The following is a 16,890-nucleotide window of genomic DNA, read 5'->3' as shown; positions in this document are numbered from 1 at the left end:
CTGAACTCCAACACCTGGTCGGGCGTGAAGTCCGCCACCAGCTGATTAACTGATGGCCAATAGGTTTGTAGCGGGCCCGGCTGAGAAAACTGCGCCACACACTCCCGCAGACTTCTCAGCTCGGCCTCCATGGCTACAATCCTATTGCTGTAACCACACAAGGTCTCATACAAGAGCCTTGTGAGGTCTTCATAATCAGCTTGGCGGCTTCTACCGGCCCTCTGGCGACGCATCAACGCCTCAAAAAGTGGCGCCATAACGGCCATTGTTGCGTCACCAGAGGGCATGAGTAGAGGACGATTTGGGTCCTGACCAGGTGCTGGACGAGGTGGAGAGGGATCCGCGGGTGGCAGCTCAGCAGGGACCGCCTCTTGATGACTTTCACAAGGAGGTTCTGGTGCCCGAATACTGCTAGTTGTTCTGTAAAAAAAACAAAAACAAAAAAATTTGCATGTTTTTAAAATCTATTTCAACATTTTACAATTTTATTAGGGATTTTTTACTTACCTTCGCAGCTCTAGGGTTCTACGTAGGAACCCTAGGGCAGCCGCATAGCGGTACGGCTGCCGGCGGGTTCCGCCAGACCCACTCGGGCGATTGACCTCCTCGTTATAATCTTTTTTATAGCGGTCCCTTATTGAGCGCCATCGCACCATGACTGCCTTCTCTGAAAAATATAAAAATAAACATTACTCTCAAATTACTGGCATTACCAAACTGCAGCCCTACAGCTGTTGCAAAACTACTACTCCTGACATGCCTGGATAGGGCATGCTGGGAGTTGTAGTTTTGCAACAGCTGGAGGGCCGCAGTTTGGACATGACAGATAACTAATCAATTAAAAAAATTTAAGGCTACTTACTGCAATCTTCCTGTTTGCCTTCACTGAGGTTGTCCCAATCCGGAAGTATTTTTCCGCAAATCTCCATCCACAGACTCCGGGTCAGGTGATGGTCTGCATGGCGGCGGTCGGTATGGTCCCAGAGTGGGACGCGTTCCTCCACCAGATGGATGAGGAGTTCATTGTCAATATAGAATCCGGATAATTCCTCCTCATCCGTTCTGGCAGAGGCCCTTGAACCCTAAATAAATGAGAAAATAATGTATTAATTTTAAAAAATAATTTAATAATTTACACATATGATATAACAAGATTCAATACTGAGATATACTCACACGTCCCCGACCGCCGCTTGCTCTCCGGCGCCTTGTGGGTGGTTGCTGACGACCTCTTGAGGCAACAGTAGGATTAGACTAAAATAAAAGAATATCAAACTTAATAACCTAAAATTTTAAGAATTAAATAAAAACACAATACATTTATTTTTTTTAAATTTACCAATTCATGGTGTCCACCCCCGACTTCCTCCTCTCCCACTGTCGGAGCAGGGCCGGAATACCTCTCCTCCGTTGAAGATTGCTGTAAAAGAAAAAAATAAATAAATATTTTGGACATGGATGGGATAATAAAATAAAACTTTAAAACATGACATACCGTATCCAAGCGAACTCGTTGCCTTGGAGGAGAGTTCCCGGACTCACTTGAATAGCCTATTGAAACAATTAAAAATAATTAAACAATTGATTTTGAATTATTGAAAAAAATCCCTCGAAAATGATACTTACTGGACATTTTTTAAGAAACTATCAGGTCTCTCTCCCAAAAAATATAACCTAAAAAAAATGAGAACAAAAAGATGAAAATTGACACATTAATATTAAACAACAGTACCACCTTACCCAGGGGACTACTACCCCCAACATCCACCATGCAGTCACCCCAGCTGCAGTCTCAAAGCAAAAGCACTTGGGACTGAAGCTGGGGTGACTGCACGGTGGGTGCTGGGGGCAGCATTCCCCAGGGGACTACTACCCCCAACATCCCCCATGCAGTCAGCCCAGCTGAAGTCCCAAAGCAAAAGCACTTGGGACTGAAGCTGGGGTGACTGCACGGTGGGTGCTGGGGGCAGCATTCCCCGGGGGACTACTATCCCCAACATCCACCATGCAGTCACCCCAGCTGCAGTCCCAAAGCAAAAGCACTTGGGACTGAAGCTGGGGTGACTGCACGGTGGGTGCTGGGGGCAGCATTCCCCTGGGGACTACTACCCCCAACATCCACCATGCAGTCACCCCAGCTGCAGTCTCAAAGCAAAAGCACTTGGGACTGAAGCTGGGGTGACTGCACGGTGGGTGCTGGGGGCAGCATTCCCCGGGGGACTACTACCCCCAACATCCACCATGCAGTCATCCCAGCTGCAGTCTCAAAGCAAAAGCACTTGGGACTGAAGCTGGGGTGACTGCACGGTGGGTGCTGGGGGCAGCATTCCCCGGGGGACTACTACCCCCAACATCCACCATGCAGTCATTCCAGCTGCAGTCTCAAAGCAAAAGCACTTGGGACTGAAGCTGGGGTGACTGCACGGTGGGTGCTGGGGGCAGCATTCCCCAGGGGACTACTACCCCCAACATTCATTTGCTGCCTCCTACATGCATCTACTATGTCTAGGACATAGTAGATGCATGTAGTTAATGTATATTCCAAGACAAAACACACACTGAATACTCACCTCCAGGAACTGAATACACGACCTGTCCTCTCCCGCGCGGGTTGTCTGTGGAAGTTCGCGCCAGCCAAGACCTTCCTACTTCGTGGCGCAGGCGCAGACGCAACTTCCGGATCCGTCGTTGCGTTGTAACAACTGAAGATGTTAGGACGGATCCGGAATAATACATTTCAATGGGCTATTATTCCGGATCCATCGATGCGGCAAGTGTTCCGGATTTTTGGCCGGAGCAAAAAGCGCAGCATGCTGCGGTATTTTCTCCGGCCAAAAAATGTTCCGGTCCGGAACTGAAGACATCCTGATGCATCCTGAACGGATTTCTCTCCATTCAGAATGCATTAAGATAAAACTGATCAGGATTCTTCCGGCATAGAGCCCCGACGACGGAACTCTATGCCGGAAGAAAAGAACGCAGATGTGAAAGAGCCCACTTGAAACTTTTTTCTCCACTTTGGGACAGGATCTGATCCTTGTTTCAATACAGCACAATACATCTGTATTGTGCTGTATTGAACTGTTAGTGTCTTACACTGAAAGACGCTAACAGTTGCCTAGGAGACCCAGCCTGGGGGCTGGGCCTCTTAGGCTTCCGTAGATAACAGGCCCCAAGCCTCGGAATGGCTTGGGGCTGCCATGGCAATGATCGAGTCCCCGCCACAGCACAGCGGGAACTCGATGCATCAGGTGAGGGAGCGCAAACCTCCCATATGCGCTGACCGCGGCATATGAGGGGTTAATCCACCGGCATCAGCGTTATCGCCGATGCTGGTGGATGCAGCAGGGATCTGGCGGTCATTAACCGCCGGATCTCTGCTGCTGACCGGGAAGACCGCACGCGGGGGAAGGAACGACTGCAGGACGAGAGCGCTAAATGCCGGTCATTAAGGTGTTAAACAAAAAAAAAAATATATAAACAAAAATACAGTGTACGCTACCTCCTCCTCCACCTCCGCTTCTACCTACACCGCCACATCCCCGGCCTCCTCCTCCATAACATATTTAGAGCCATTTTAGTGCTCAAAAGTTTGGGTCCCCATTGACTTCAATGGGGTTCTGGTTCGGGGTCAAGTTCAGGTCCCAAACTTTTTTGTGAATTTCGGCCGAACCCGAACATCCAGGTGTCCGCTCAACTCTACAGTTAAGTCCTTTATAGGTAAAGCCACGATGAACTTGGTGTAGTGGTCTATGATTGTCATAGCATAGGTGTATCCGGATCTGCTGGGTTCCAGTTTCACGTAGTCGATAGCCATGATTTCCAGAGGACTCCTACTCACTATTAGATGAAGAGGGGTTCGCTGGTCAAGTCTTTCTCCTCTAGCCACAGAACAGGTGGGACACTCCCGGCACCAGGTTTCGATATTACTTCTCATGCCAATCCAGTAGTAACGCCGCCTGATAGTGGCTTCTGTTTTTTGGGTTCCAAAATTACCAGACCTGTTATAGTACATGTCCATTACCATCTTAGAATCTTTTGGGGGCACTACTATCTGATAGAGGCGTTCATAGGTGACTGGATCAAGTGCTTTCTTGAGGAGCAGATCTCTTTGTAGGAAGAGCAGTTTCCATTGTCGCCAGAGGCGAACCAGCTCCGAGTCAACTCTCCGTTGCCAGATTTTATCTGGTACATGCCCATTGGAAAAATAATTTATAGTTTGAGCCAGAGCTCTTTCTCCACTGGCGGTGAGGGACCACAGCTTTTTGGAGAACTAGTGGCTTTGGAGGCTTGATGCCTAGTGTGTAGAGCTTCCTGCCGGGCAAATCTGGAGTACAACATTGGCATTTCCACATTATCCCACTGATCATCTTTAGAAATTAGTTCCTTCTGGGTAGCCTGGACAAGGCGTTTGCATTGTCATTAGTTTTGCCAGTCTGGTACTTAATGGTGAAGTCGAAGTTCGCAGTCTAGAGGCCTATCTTTGTTCCAGAGCTCCCAGATGCGCAGTGTTCAAGTGAGCCAGTGGATTCTTATCAGTGTAGACAGTGAAAGGCGTGGCCGATGGATAATCCTTAAACTTCTCAATTACAGCCAATACCAAAGCTAGGAATTCCAGTTTAAAAGAGCTATAATTCTGGTCATTCCTCTACGGCTCGTAGTCGTGCTGGCATACACGATGACACTCTCAGTTCCGGCTTGTGTACGAGTATGGCTCCTAAACTTTTCTTACTGGCATCAGTATAAAGGCAGAATGGCAGGCCATAGTCAGGGTAACCAAGGACTAGTGGCTCTGTGAGTTTTTCTTTCAACAGTTGGAAAGAGACTTCTCTCTCTTCGTTCCACTCTACTGGTATCTTAGCTTTCTGACATCCTTTATGATGACCTTTTAAAAGCTCCTGGATAGGCTCCGCAATTTGAGCAAAATGCGGGATAAATCTCCGGTAGTAATTTGGAAATCCAAGAAAGCTCTTGACTTCTTTGACTATCTTAGGAGCTGGCCAGCTTTGTTCTGCCGCTATCTTATCAGGGTCCAGTTTCGTGCCCTTCACACTCACAACATATCCCAGATATTTCACTTGGGGCTTCAGTAAGTGGCACTTTGAAGGGCTTTACTTTCAATCCATATTGGGCCAGAGTCTGGAACATCTCCACCAAGTGCTGCAAATGCTTTTCGTAGGTCTTGGAGTAGACGATCACATCATCCAAGTACAGCAATACGGTTTCAAAGTTTTTGTGTCCAAGACATCTCTCCATGAGTCTCTGAAATGTCCCAGGGGTGTTGCACAGCATGTAGTTGATCTCGAACAAACCCATTGTGGTAGTGAAAGCTGTTTTCTCTTTATCTTTAGGTGCCATGGAAACTGGCCAATAGCCATTGGTTAGATCTAGGGTTGAGAAATAAGCAGCAGATCCCAGGGCTGCTAGAGACTCCTTAATTCGTGGCAGGGGATATGCATCCTTGCCCGTAATGTTGTTGATCTTGCAGTAATCCACACAGAAAGGGATGGTTCTATCCTTCTTTTTTGCTAGGACCAGAGGGGTAGCCCAGTGGCTGTGACTATCCTGGATGATGTTAGCTGTCTTCATATCCTGAACCATCTTCACCTGCTGGTACAGGGCGGGAGGCACTGTCCTATAGCTCTATTTGATTGGAGGATGAGTGCCGGTTGGAATAGTTTACTGTATTAGGCTAGTTTGACCATAGTCCAGGGGGTGTTTGCTGAAAACTTGGTGGTGTTCCTTGGCTAAGTCCAGCACACCTTTCATCTATTCAGCAGAGGTTGTGGCATCTCCAATATGTAGCTCGGCCCACCAGGGCTGCTCAGGTGGGTCTTTGGCTGCATCCGCTGTTTGGTGCGATTGTTGAGTTGCAGCAGTAAGGTGATCCAGGATATCCTGCTGACGGATGTGATATAGACTCGCCACTGGATAGTACTTTTTGAATTCTACAGCTTCATCACTTGATTGACCAAGCGTATAGTTACATTTCCGTGCGACACAGTGACCAAGCTCCTAGAGGCTAGGACAAGGGGATGATCATGACCTCGGACACCGATGCAAGCCTTGCAACATATCAGGGTCTCTGCTCCAGGCTGGTGTCTAATAGGCTGAGCATCCTTGATGCGAGCATGACAGATTTCACCCTGTCGGTTGCTGAATTTTTGTTGGGCAGCTAGCACCTGGATGGTCTAGTTTATGACACGTTGAGTTACACGGGGGTGCGGTTTCTAGGGTTTTCTTCAAGGCTTCCAGCACTTCAGTGTAACAGTTGCCGAGTACATTCATCCCCAGGATCACAGGGCAATTGTCATCTTCCGGGACCTGAATCATGACTACCCTTTCGTGTGGGAGTTTGGAATCTTCAATCTGTAAGGTAGGTTCCCAATAGCCTAATATAGGCACTAGTTGTGCATTGGTAGCTATGATGTGGAGACAGGATTCCGGGGGTTGTCAGCTGGGCTCCCGTTTGGCATCTTTCGAATGCAAATTGACGGGTGGTAGTAACTTGAGATCCAGTATCAATCAAAGCAGAAAACATTACTCCATTGATGCTAGCTTCAACCACGGGATGGGCGCGCACATACCTAGGCATAAAGGCTGGATCTTTGTGACCTAGTGTTCTTCCTCCCGAGGGGCGGTCCTTGACCTCAGGGGTTACTTGTTTAATTGCCAGCAGCTCTTTTCGGTGTGTCCATGTTTTTGACAATGCAGGCATATGCATTTCCTGGTGTCTCGATACCCGGGATCTGGCAACCTACCAGTCGTCCGGCTCTGAACTTCTCGTGGACCGGGTGTAGGATGGTGTCTTGGTACAGAAGTCCCTTTCTCAGCCTTGGGCTGCTGTTCCATTCGCTCTCCATTCGGGAGGTTCAGATTGGTGACTTTCCCCCAGGATGCCGATAGTAAGCTCCCCAAGAAAGAGGTATCTAGGTGCTAAGCTGACAGCATCTTCAGTTGATGTTTGAGGGATTCGTCGAGGACACCTTCAATAAACTTCTATCAGAGGGTTTGATCTTGTCCTTCAGCTTCACGGGGATCTATATGGATAAAATCCTGCAGAGCTTCTTGCAGGGGCAGGGCAAAGTCTCTTTTGACTGCTGCCACTTTCCAAAGAAGTGAATCTTAAGCTCAGAGGCAGTCCTAGTTTCAAAGGTGGTACTGAGTTGGTCTAGGATCTGCTCAGCTGTTTTTCGCTCTGGCTGAGGCCAGGACTTGACCTCCAGGAGCGCAGCTCCCTGTAACTGGCCAATCAGGACTTCCACTTTTTGGTCCTGCGATACTGGATATAGCTAAGGCTATTTTCACACTAGCGTTCGGGTGTCCGCTTGTGAGTTCCGTTTGAAGGGGCTCACAAGCGGCCCGAATGCTTCCGTCCAGCCCTAATGCATTCTGAGTGGATGCGGATCCGCTCAGAATGCATCAGTCTGGCAGCGTTCAGCCTCCGCTCCGCTCAGCAGGCGGACACCTGAACGCTGCTTGCAGCGTTCGGGTGTCCGCCTGGCCATGCGGAGGCGTGCGGATCCGTCCAGACTTACAATGTAAGTCAATGGGGACGGATCCGTTTGAAGATGACACACTGTGGCTCAATTTTCAAATGGATCCGTCCCCCATTGACTTTCAATGTAAAGTCTGGACAGATCCGTCTGAGGCGACTTTCACACTTAGAAATTTTTTAACAATATAATGCAGACGGATCCGTTCTGAACGCAAGTGTGAAAGTAGCCTTAAAGGTGGCCAACATTTTATCACGGAATTCCCTTAGTGAATGAGGTTCTCCTGAATGTGAGGGGAGCCAAGGTGCCCTAAAATAGTATGGCCTAGTAAGAGGCATGATGCATGTGGCTGCAGCTGCTGGATCACTGTGGTCCAAGTGAGTGCTATCTTTGCTGTCAGACATGACTTGTGATACCCTGTACCAGACTAGAGGGGTCAGTGTAAGCTACAATGCAAGTTAAGGGTGCGTTGCTATGGGTAACTGCAGGAGAATTGGTACATGACTCCTTTGAGAGTCGCTGCAACTGCTCAATTTTGGGGAGTATGATGCTCTGGCAGGCAGATTATAGCCCCTATCAGTCTCTTGCAAGGTTTGTTTTCCCAGCAGTACTCACTCAGACCTCTGGACATTGCTTCTCCGGATCCAGGGAAGAAGGAACTGTATTTTCCTTTTTCCAAGATGGCCGCCGCTTCCACTTCCTGTAGGGGTGTAGTCGATTTCTTTGTCCTCCTGGGATCTTTTACTGAGCACTTTAGTTCCTTCTGCTGCAAGAATGATTCCTCTGTTCAGACGGGCTGTTTGGTTCCCAACCCTCTGCTGGGTGAATGTCTTCCTCTCAACGCAGGATGCCCAAATCCAAGATGGCCAATTAACCCCTTTTTTGCCACAGTGCTGCAACTGATGCAGATTCACACTCTCCAGCAGTAAGTAGATGCTATAAAGTCTCTTGCAGGGGGTTTTACAGATAGAGGGGGGCCTTTCAGGCAAAAATGTAGATCCTGTTTCATGACGTCAAAATTGCAATGGGCGCCTTTCCCCAGGACCCTCCTATAATGCGACCCAAGTGTAGGAATGCTGAGTGGTATAGTGTGGCCTGTTTCTTTATGTGTCATGGTGCTCCTACCTGGATACGGCTGGACCCCAGGCTTTGGCTCCAAAGCAACAAATAGGAGAAATAATTAAGGGATTGGAAAGAATAACTTGAGTCCAGACCTTGAGATAAAGTTCAATGGCAGCTTTACTTTGAATAAACGTTTCTTCACACAGTATACAGGCTTTTTCTTGGTTCCAGCAGGCTTTAGCATTAAACTGGCAGGCAAACTCAACTTTGCTCTATCATTCTCTCACTCTGCTGTACAGGTTACGAAGTCGCAGCTTCAACTTATCACGTGTGACATACACACAAAATAACAAACCATTGCTAGGCTCTAACTAAACACATAAGCGTTCCATCCCTGACTCACCTAAAGAGCCCTGTTCACACATGGAACACAAATGCGGCTTTCCTCAGCCAATCAGTCCAGCAACCTCCAGGCTGTGACACTTCAATACCTTTTGGGGGATTGTGGCCCAGTAGTCCTCCCGACTCTGGCCTCGTGATCCTTGTTTCACAGGTGTCACCGCGTCCCCCAAAGTTCAGGCTATCGCCTAGCCTTTTGGCTCTTCAGCCCACCCGGCTGAGACCACTCACACAGAGCCTCACCAGGACTCTGCTTCACAAGACACTCCAGAGTGAGCCACCCCCAAGATCCAGTAGCAGGATTAAATAGGATCCCTGGACATGAGCATGCCTCAAGTGACGGACTGGAACTGTTCCCATTGCCACACTTTACATTCGGTCATGTCACTAATGCCACTTTTCCACTATCACATTCTGTACGGCTGCTCCTGCTGCCACCTCAGTTATGTAACTACTGTGACCTGCTGACTAGAATTTCTCAAAAATTCTATTCGACTGGTTCACTGAATTTTCAGAAAAAATTTGCTTTGGATCGAATTAATTTGCGACAAATCGCATTAAAAAACTGCTATTTCCGGGCTCCTGAGAGCCTTGATAGTGGTGTGCTGTGGTAGTGAAAGAATACTGTGAATCCGTATGACATGCAGATGACAGGCGTCGTTCTTAGAATCACTGCGCACTTCACTTATTTTGGCAGTCACGGGGCCAAAACTGACCAAATAACTCAAGTATGAACTCAGCCTTACAGGTCCATGTTAGCCTAAAGAACAATAACACCCAAAAAACGGATCCTGTCTGTGGAGCATCCGCCTTCACTCGGTCAGCAGGAGGCCAGTTAGTGGCACAATGACAAAGTGTGTAATTCGCAGTTGTCTGTGAATTTCCCTCGAAGATTGGGATAATATATTGGCGAATTTAAGTTTACTTTCTTATAGCGCACTCCTTTTACACGCTCGTCAGCTTATTCCACATAGATGTCTACAGAACCTGTTCTATTAAACTCTTATACAAGTAGAGCCCCCCCGACAGAGTGGAGAGGGTGTCAGCAGTAAGTTTGTGTTGACGTTACTGATTATTTTGCCCTTCCTCTGATCCGTCATAACAATAACACCCAAAAAACGGATCCTGTCTGTGGAGCATCCGCCTTCACTCGGTCAGCATTTGCTCAATAATCCATCAGTATTGCTATTGCCCAAAAAATACAGGAGTGGATGTAAAACCGAGATGACACGTGAATGGAATATTTGCATGTCTTCTGTGTTTTGTACCCACTCCTGCTTTTGGCTACCAAATCATAAGCCAATTCTGATGGGACCATACAGGCCTTACAGCTGCTACACAGACAGGATCCGCTGGGCGTCTCATTTTTCCCTCCTTCTGACAGATCAGAAGAAAGGTAAAATAAATGATGATGTCAGCCAGGCCGAAAGGCAAAATAGTGGCCCAGTCATGAAGTGGGGAGGGTAGGAACAGCATGAGAAGACCACAGAGTGGCCCAATGACAGAGAATGGAGTTGGCGATAGCATCAGGAGGCTACAGAGTGGAACAATTACAGCGTATGGAGTTGGCAGCAGTATGAGGAGGCCACAGAGTGGCACAATGACAGCGTATGGAGTTGGCAGCTGTATGAGGAGGCAACAGAGTGGCACAATGACAGAGTCTGGAGTTGGCAGCTGTATGAGGAGGCAACAGAGTGGCACAATGACAGAGTGTGGAGTTGGCAGCAGTATGAGGAGGCCAGTTAGTGGCACAATGACAGAGTCTGGAGTTGGCAGCAGTATGAGGAGGCAACAGAGTGGCACAATGACAGAGTCTGGAGTTGGCAGCAGTATGAGGAGGCAACAGAGTGGCACAATGACAGAGTCTGGAGTTGGCAGCAGTATGAGGAGGCAACAGAGTGGCACAATGACAGAGTCTGGAGTTGGCAGCGGTATGAGGAGGTCAGTTAGTGGCACAATGACAGAGTGTGTAATTCGCAGTTGTCCGTGAATTTCCCTCGAAGATTGGGATAATATATTGGCGAATTTAAGTTTACTTTCTTATAATTGTAATCAAGTTTTGGTTCAATTTAATATTCATAATTTGTTTGGTTACCGAAATATGTCACTAAAGGCTTGGAACTCTCCACAAGCCATAAGTTCTCTGAAAGGTGCAGAGTCCACCACTTGGAAAGGCTGGGCAGTAGCTGCTGACTGTCCTCTAGTAGTTCGTCCTCGCTGTATGGGAACAGCAAGGAACAGAGGCAGGTTGAGGACAGGTGAGCACCACCGAACCCACTGACTGTTGGCTGGGGGTGTCTGATGTCACTTAGGATAAACTGGATGACGGAGTTAACCAATCAAGAACCGCTGGGTTGCTAGTCAGGACTCGGCCGTTAGATGATGCAGAGAGCTCAGGCCTCTGGCTGCGACTCCTGCTGCCACGCACCCTTACTCTGCTGCGACCTGTGCCAGCGCCAGAAACATTTAGGCCTCCGCCCCTCCCCTGTGCATGGCCTGGCACTTCTCTGCCTGACATACTTGTAGCTCAGTGGTTCTCAACCTTTCTAAGGGCTCTTTCACACTTGCGTTTTTTTCTTCCGTCATAGAGTTCCGTCGTTGGGGCTCTATACCGGAAGAATCCTGATCAGTTTTATCCTAATGCATTCTGAATGGAGTGAAATCCGTTCAGAATGCATCAGGATGTCTTCAGTTCAGGACCGGAACGTTTTTTGGCCGGAGAAAATACCGCAGCATGCTACGCTTTTTGCTCCGGCCAAAAACCCTGAAGACTTGCCGCAAGGCCGGATCCGGAATTAATGCCCATTGAAAGGCATTGATCCGGATCTGGCCTTAAGCTAAACGTCGTTTCGGCGCATTGCTGGATCCGACGTTTAGCTTTTTCTCAATGGTTACCATGGCTGCCGGGACGCTAAAGTCCTGTTTGCCATGGTAAAGTGTAGCGGGGAGCGGGGGAGCAGCATACCTACCGTCCGTGCGCCTCCCGGGGCGCTCCGGAGTGACGTCAGGGCGCCCCAAGCGCATGGATCACGTGATCGCATGGCACGTCATCCATGCGCATGGGGCGCTCTGACGTCACTCTGGAGAGCCCCGGGAGCCGCACGGACGGTAAGTATACTGCTCCCCACTCCTACTATGGCAACCAGGACTTTAATAGCGTCCTGGCTGCCATAGTAACACTGAAAGCATTTTGAAGACGGATCCGTCATTAAATGCTTTTAGTTCACTTGCGTTTTTCCGGATCCGGCGTGAAATTCCGGCAAGTGGAGTACACGCCGGATCCGGACAACGCAAGTGTGAAAGAGGCCTTAAGCGGTGACCCCTTAATACAGTTCCTCATGTTGTGGTGACCCCCAACCATTGCATTTTTTTCCTTGCTACGTCATAACTAATTTTGCTACTGTTATGAATTGTAATGTAAATATCTGATATGCAGGATGTATTTTTATAAACCAAATAAATAACTTTAAAATAAATAATAAACAACAAATACCCCCTAAAAAATAAATCAGAGGTGCTTCAGGTCCCCCCAAATAAATTAAGCCTTGCTGAGCCAAATAATTAAAATAAAATTAGCCAGGCTCAATTAACTCATTGGTGGCAGTGGTGCTCAGCGGCGGTGTCATTAACGGAAAAACTCGGACCTCAGCAGACTTACCCGTCCAGACGTCAGGCTCCTTCAAGCACAGGCAGTGATAGGACATCACTTCCTGTGCGCGAGGATAAGGGGCCGCTGCCGTTGTGCGGGCGACCCACAATAGGAAGCCTCAGGCGACCCCCCGGAAAGGGCCGATCGACCCCCATAGGGGTCGCGACCCCTAGGTTGAGAACCGCTGTTGTAGCTGAACTAAGTAAATTAAAAGCAAATTAAAACCCCCCTAAAAGCCCCAAATATATTTCTCTTTTTGGACTGAAATATGCAACTTTTAGCACAAATAACAGCAAAAGTGACCGGCGTATACATTTATCTTTTCCCACAGATATAAGCCACTAAAGGCTTTTCCACACAGCACTTGCACCCCAATAACTGATTGCTGGAATGCCAGAGCTGTGTAATGGCTATATGGATCCCCAAATAATGTTTCCCTGCACTTGGAAATGGCTTTTTCTCACAATGACGTTTTTCCAATGACGTCCCTAGCGCCTGCAGCCGTATGTATAGGGCTGCGACATAGCAGGGCTGGCTGGCTGAAGATTGGCTGCATGCATGGCATTATGGGTCATCCCTCCATCTTAGAGTTCCTTGCCCTATTGTTGCCCAAGTATTTGTTACCACAAAGCGGGAGGAAATTCGGATTCCTTGCGAATTGAATTTTTCCTGAAATTCAGGTTGAATTCCACTTCGTCAGCTTCGATTTGCTCATCTCTACTGCTGACCATCATCTCCCGTAAGGCTGCTGCTGCCTCCATTATGCTGCGGCCTTTCTGCCAACATGTACCGTATGGCTGCTGCTTCATCTGCCTCAGCTGCTGCTCCTCACTGTTACTCTCCTACTGTCACCACCACTATCAATACTACCCCCAGCACTACTACTACCACCATTATCACAAAGCATCAGCCACCACTATCACTACTACCCCCAGCACTACTACTACCACCACCATTATCATTAACACAAAGCATCTGCTGCCACTATCACTACTACCCCCAGCACTACTACTACCACCATTATCACAAAGCATCAGCCACCACTATCACTACTACCTCCAGCACTACTACTACCACCACCATTATCACCAAGCATCTGCCACCACTATCACTACTACCCCCACCACTACTACTACCACCACCATTATCACAAAGCATCTGCCACCACTATCACTACTACCCCCAGCACTACTACTACCACCACCATTATCACAAAGCATCTGCCACCACTATCACTACTACCCCAACCACTACTACTACCACCACCATTATCACAAAGCATCAGCCACCACTATTACTACTACCCCCAGAACTACTACTACCACCACCATTATCACAAAGCATCTGCCACCACTATCACCACTACTACTACTACCCATAGACAGCCCTGTATGTCCCGTGCTGTACCGCTCCTGCTGCTGCCACTATCACTACTACCCCCACCACTACTACTACCACCACCATCATTAACACAAAGCATCTGCCACCACTATCACTACTACTACCCCCACCACCACTACTACTACCCATAGACAGCCCTGTATGTCCCGTGCTGTACCGCTCCTGCTGCTGCCACTATCACCACTACTACTACCCCCACTATCACCACTACTACTACCCATAGACAGCCCTGTATGTCCCGTGCTGTACCGCTCCTGCTGCTGCCACTATCACCACTACTACCACCCATAGACAGCCCTGTGTGTCCCATGCTGTACCGCTCCTGCTGCTGCCACTTTATCAGTCCCGTCCCCTTCCCACATCCGCACCGCTGCTGCTGCTGCTGCTGCTGCTCCCAATTAGAAGGGAGACGTTTTTTAGGCTCGTTCACAACAAGCCCCTTCTTCTCCTGGTTTTTCGTACAGGCGGCATTCCCACCCGGTCAAGGCATCATTTTTGGACACTTGGTCACCCAAGCCACTTGGTAATATTTTCTACCCCATAACACCGTGTGTTTGATCGTCTTCTGCCTCCGATAAGGGACAATTATTGGAAGCAGAACACGTAACCGGGGCGGTGCGGTATTACACACGCTGTATGATAGCGCCTTTCCCCACCGCTATGTATGTCGGGGTCAGACATCAGTTACTATTGCAGTCATTGGGGTCCGGAGCTTGTGGGGGAAAAGGAAAATCATAACAAATAAATGAGAGAACAAGTTTTCCTAAAAGTGATGATTCCTGGGAGGCTGGAGGGGGGCAAATACCAGCTTTTAGGGCAATTGGAGCAACGTCGGTTTGGCCTGAATCGTGTCCGAGCCAAACTTTTTCAAAACTTTTGTGAATCGGGACCGAAAACGAATCTCGAGTGTTTTTTTCTATGTTTTTCTAATCTCCGCCGACTAAAATCTCATCATTCAAATTCAGCCAATGACGCAAGGCGGGGCTATTAAAGGGGGCGGGGCTATTAAAGGGGTGGGGCTGTCCTAGGAATTGTAGGGATCGGATCGCTGGGGGCCCCTGCCAGTCATGAGAACGGGGCCCATTTTACCCCATTGGAGCAGCAGAGAAGCTCAAACAACTACAAAGACAATCCTTTAAAACTAAAACTAAAATATAACATTGGATAATAATTGTAATCTCTCCCCCCCCCCCCCCCCCACAGCGGAAATCCTACATCTGCCCCGACATAAGGTATCGCTGACATCATTTCTACTAACTGATATGGAGAAAAGGGACAGAGTTACCCCTAAACATCTCCTGAGCACAGAGCCCCGATACCAGCAGACTACATCGCCGGCTCTGCTACATGGACATGACAGAGACTCCACTGTAGTAACTGAACATTACACATACACAGCTCTGCTACATGGACATGACAGAGACTCCGCTGTAGTAACTGAACATTACACATACACAGCTCTGCTACATGGACATGACAGAGACTCAGCTGTAGTAACTGAACATTACACATACACAGCTCTGCTACATGGACATGACAGAGACTCAGCTGTAGTAACTGAACATTACACATACACAGCTCTGCTACATGGACATGACAGAGACTCAGCTGTAGTAACTGAACATTACACATACACAGCTCTGCTACATGGACATGACAGAGACTCAGCTGTAGTAACTGAACATTACACATACACAGCTCTGCTACATGGACATGACAGAGACTCAGCTGTAGTAACTGAACATTACACATACACAGCTCTGCTACATGGACATGACAAAGACTCTGCTGTAGTAACTGAACATTACACATACACAGCTCTGCTACATGGACATGACAGAGACTCAGCTGTAGTAACTGAACATTACACATACACAGCTCTGCTACATGGACATGACAAAGACTCTGCTGTAGTAACTGAACATTACACATACACAGCTCTGCTACATGGACATGACAGAGACTCCGCTGTAGTAACTGAACATTACACATACACAGCTCTGCTACATGGACATGACAGAGACTCCGCTGTAGTAACTGCACATTACACATACACAGCTCTGCTACATGGACATGACAGAGACTCAGCTGTAGTAACTGAACATTACACATACACAGCTCTGCTACATGGACATGACAGAGACTCCGCTGTAGTAACTGAACATTACACATACACAACTCTGCTACATGGACATGACAGAGACTCCGCTGTAGTAACTGAACATTACACATACACAGCTCTGCTACATGGACATGACAAAGACTCAGCTGTAGTAACTGAACATTACACATACACAGCTCTGCTACATGGACATGACAAAGACTCAGCTGTAGTAACTGAACATTACACATACTCGGCTCTGCTGCACACACTGATACAAGTCTTGAGAGGCATATTACACATAAACAGCTTGGTTGTATACACATACAGCTCAACTACACAGATATTATTACACACATACAGCTCATCTATACAAACGTTACAGGTTTACAGCTCTGCTACATACAGACTGGGATTACAAGCAGTACAGCAGAGACCTGTGTACAGGGAACGGATAATCCTGGTCATGTGATCTGCATGACTCCTCCCACACACAATCACATTGGTAAGACATCATCACAGGTCCTGTACCTTCTCCTGCAGCACAGCCTGACTCCTCCCACACATGATCACATGGTTATGACATCATCACAGGTCCTTTACTTCCTCTCGCAGTACAGCCGGGAGCCTGACTCCTCCCACACACGATCACATGGGTAAGACATCATCACAGGTCCTGTAACTTCTCCTACAGCACAGACTGACTCCTCCCACACACGATCACATGGTCATGACATCATCACAGGTCCTGTACCTTCTCCTGTAGCACAGCCTAACTCCGC

The 16,890-nt window shown here is 48.1% G+C and overlaps 1 protein-coding gene across 1 annotated transcript in view; it reads left to right on the top strand.

The window, feature by feature from the left end:
* The window catches only part of LOC122942508 (zinc finger protein 585A-like), a gene marked incomplete at its 5' end in the record, with an annotated part of 134,505 nt that overhangs the window by 36,704 nt on the left and 80,911 nt on the right, over positions 1–16,890 (top strand). The window lies entirely within an intron of this gene.

This window comes from Bufo gargarizans, chromosome 6 (genome assembly GCF_014858855.1).
Source record: "Bufo gargarizans isolate SCDJY-AF-19 chromosome 6, ASM1485885v1, whole genome shotgun sequence".
Taxonomy (NCBI): Eukaryota; Metazoa; Chordata; class Amphibia; order Anura; family Bufonidae; genus Bufo; species Bufo gargarizans.
Note: the sequence above shows the minus strand (reverse complement) of the source record. Positions and strands in the feature narration are given on the sequence as shown.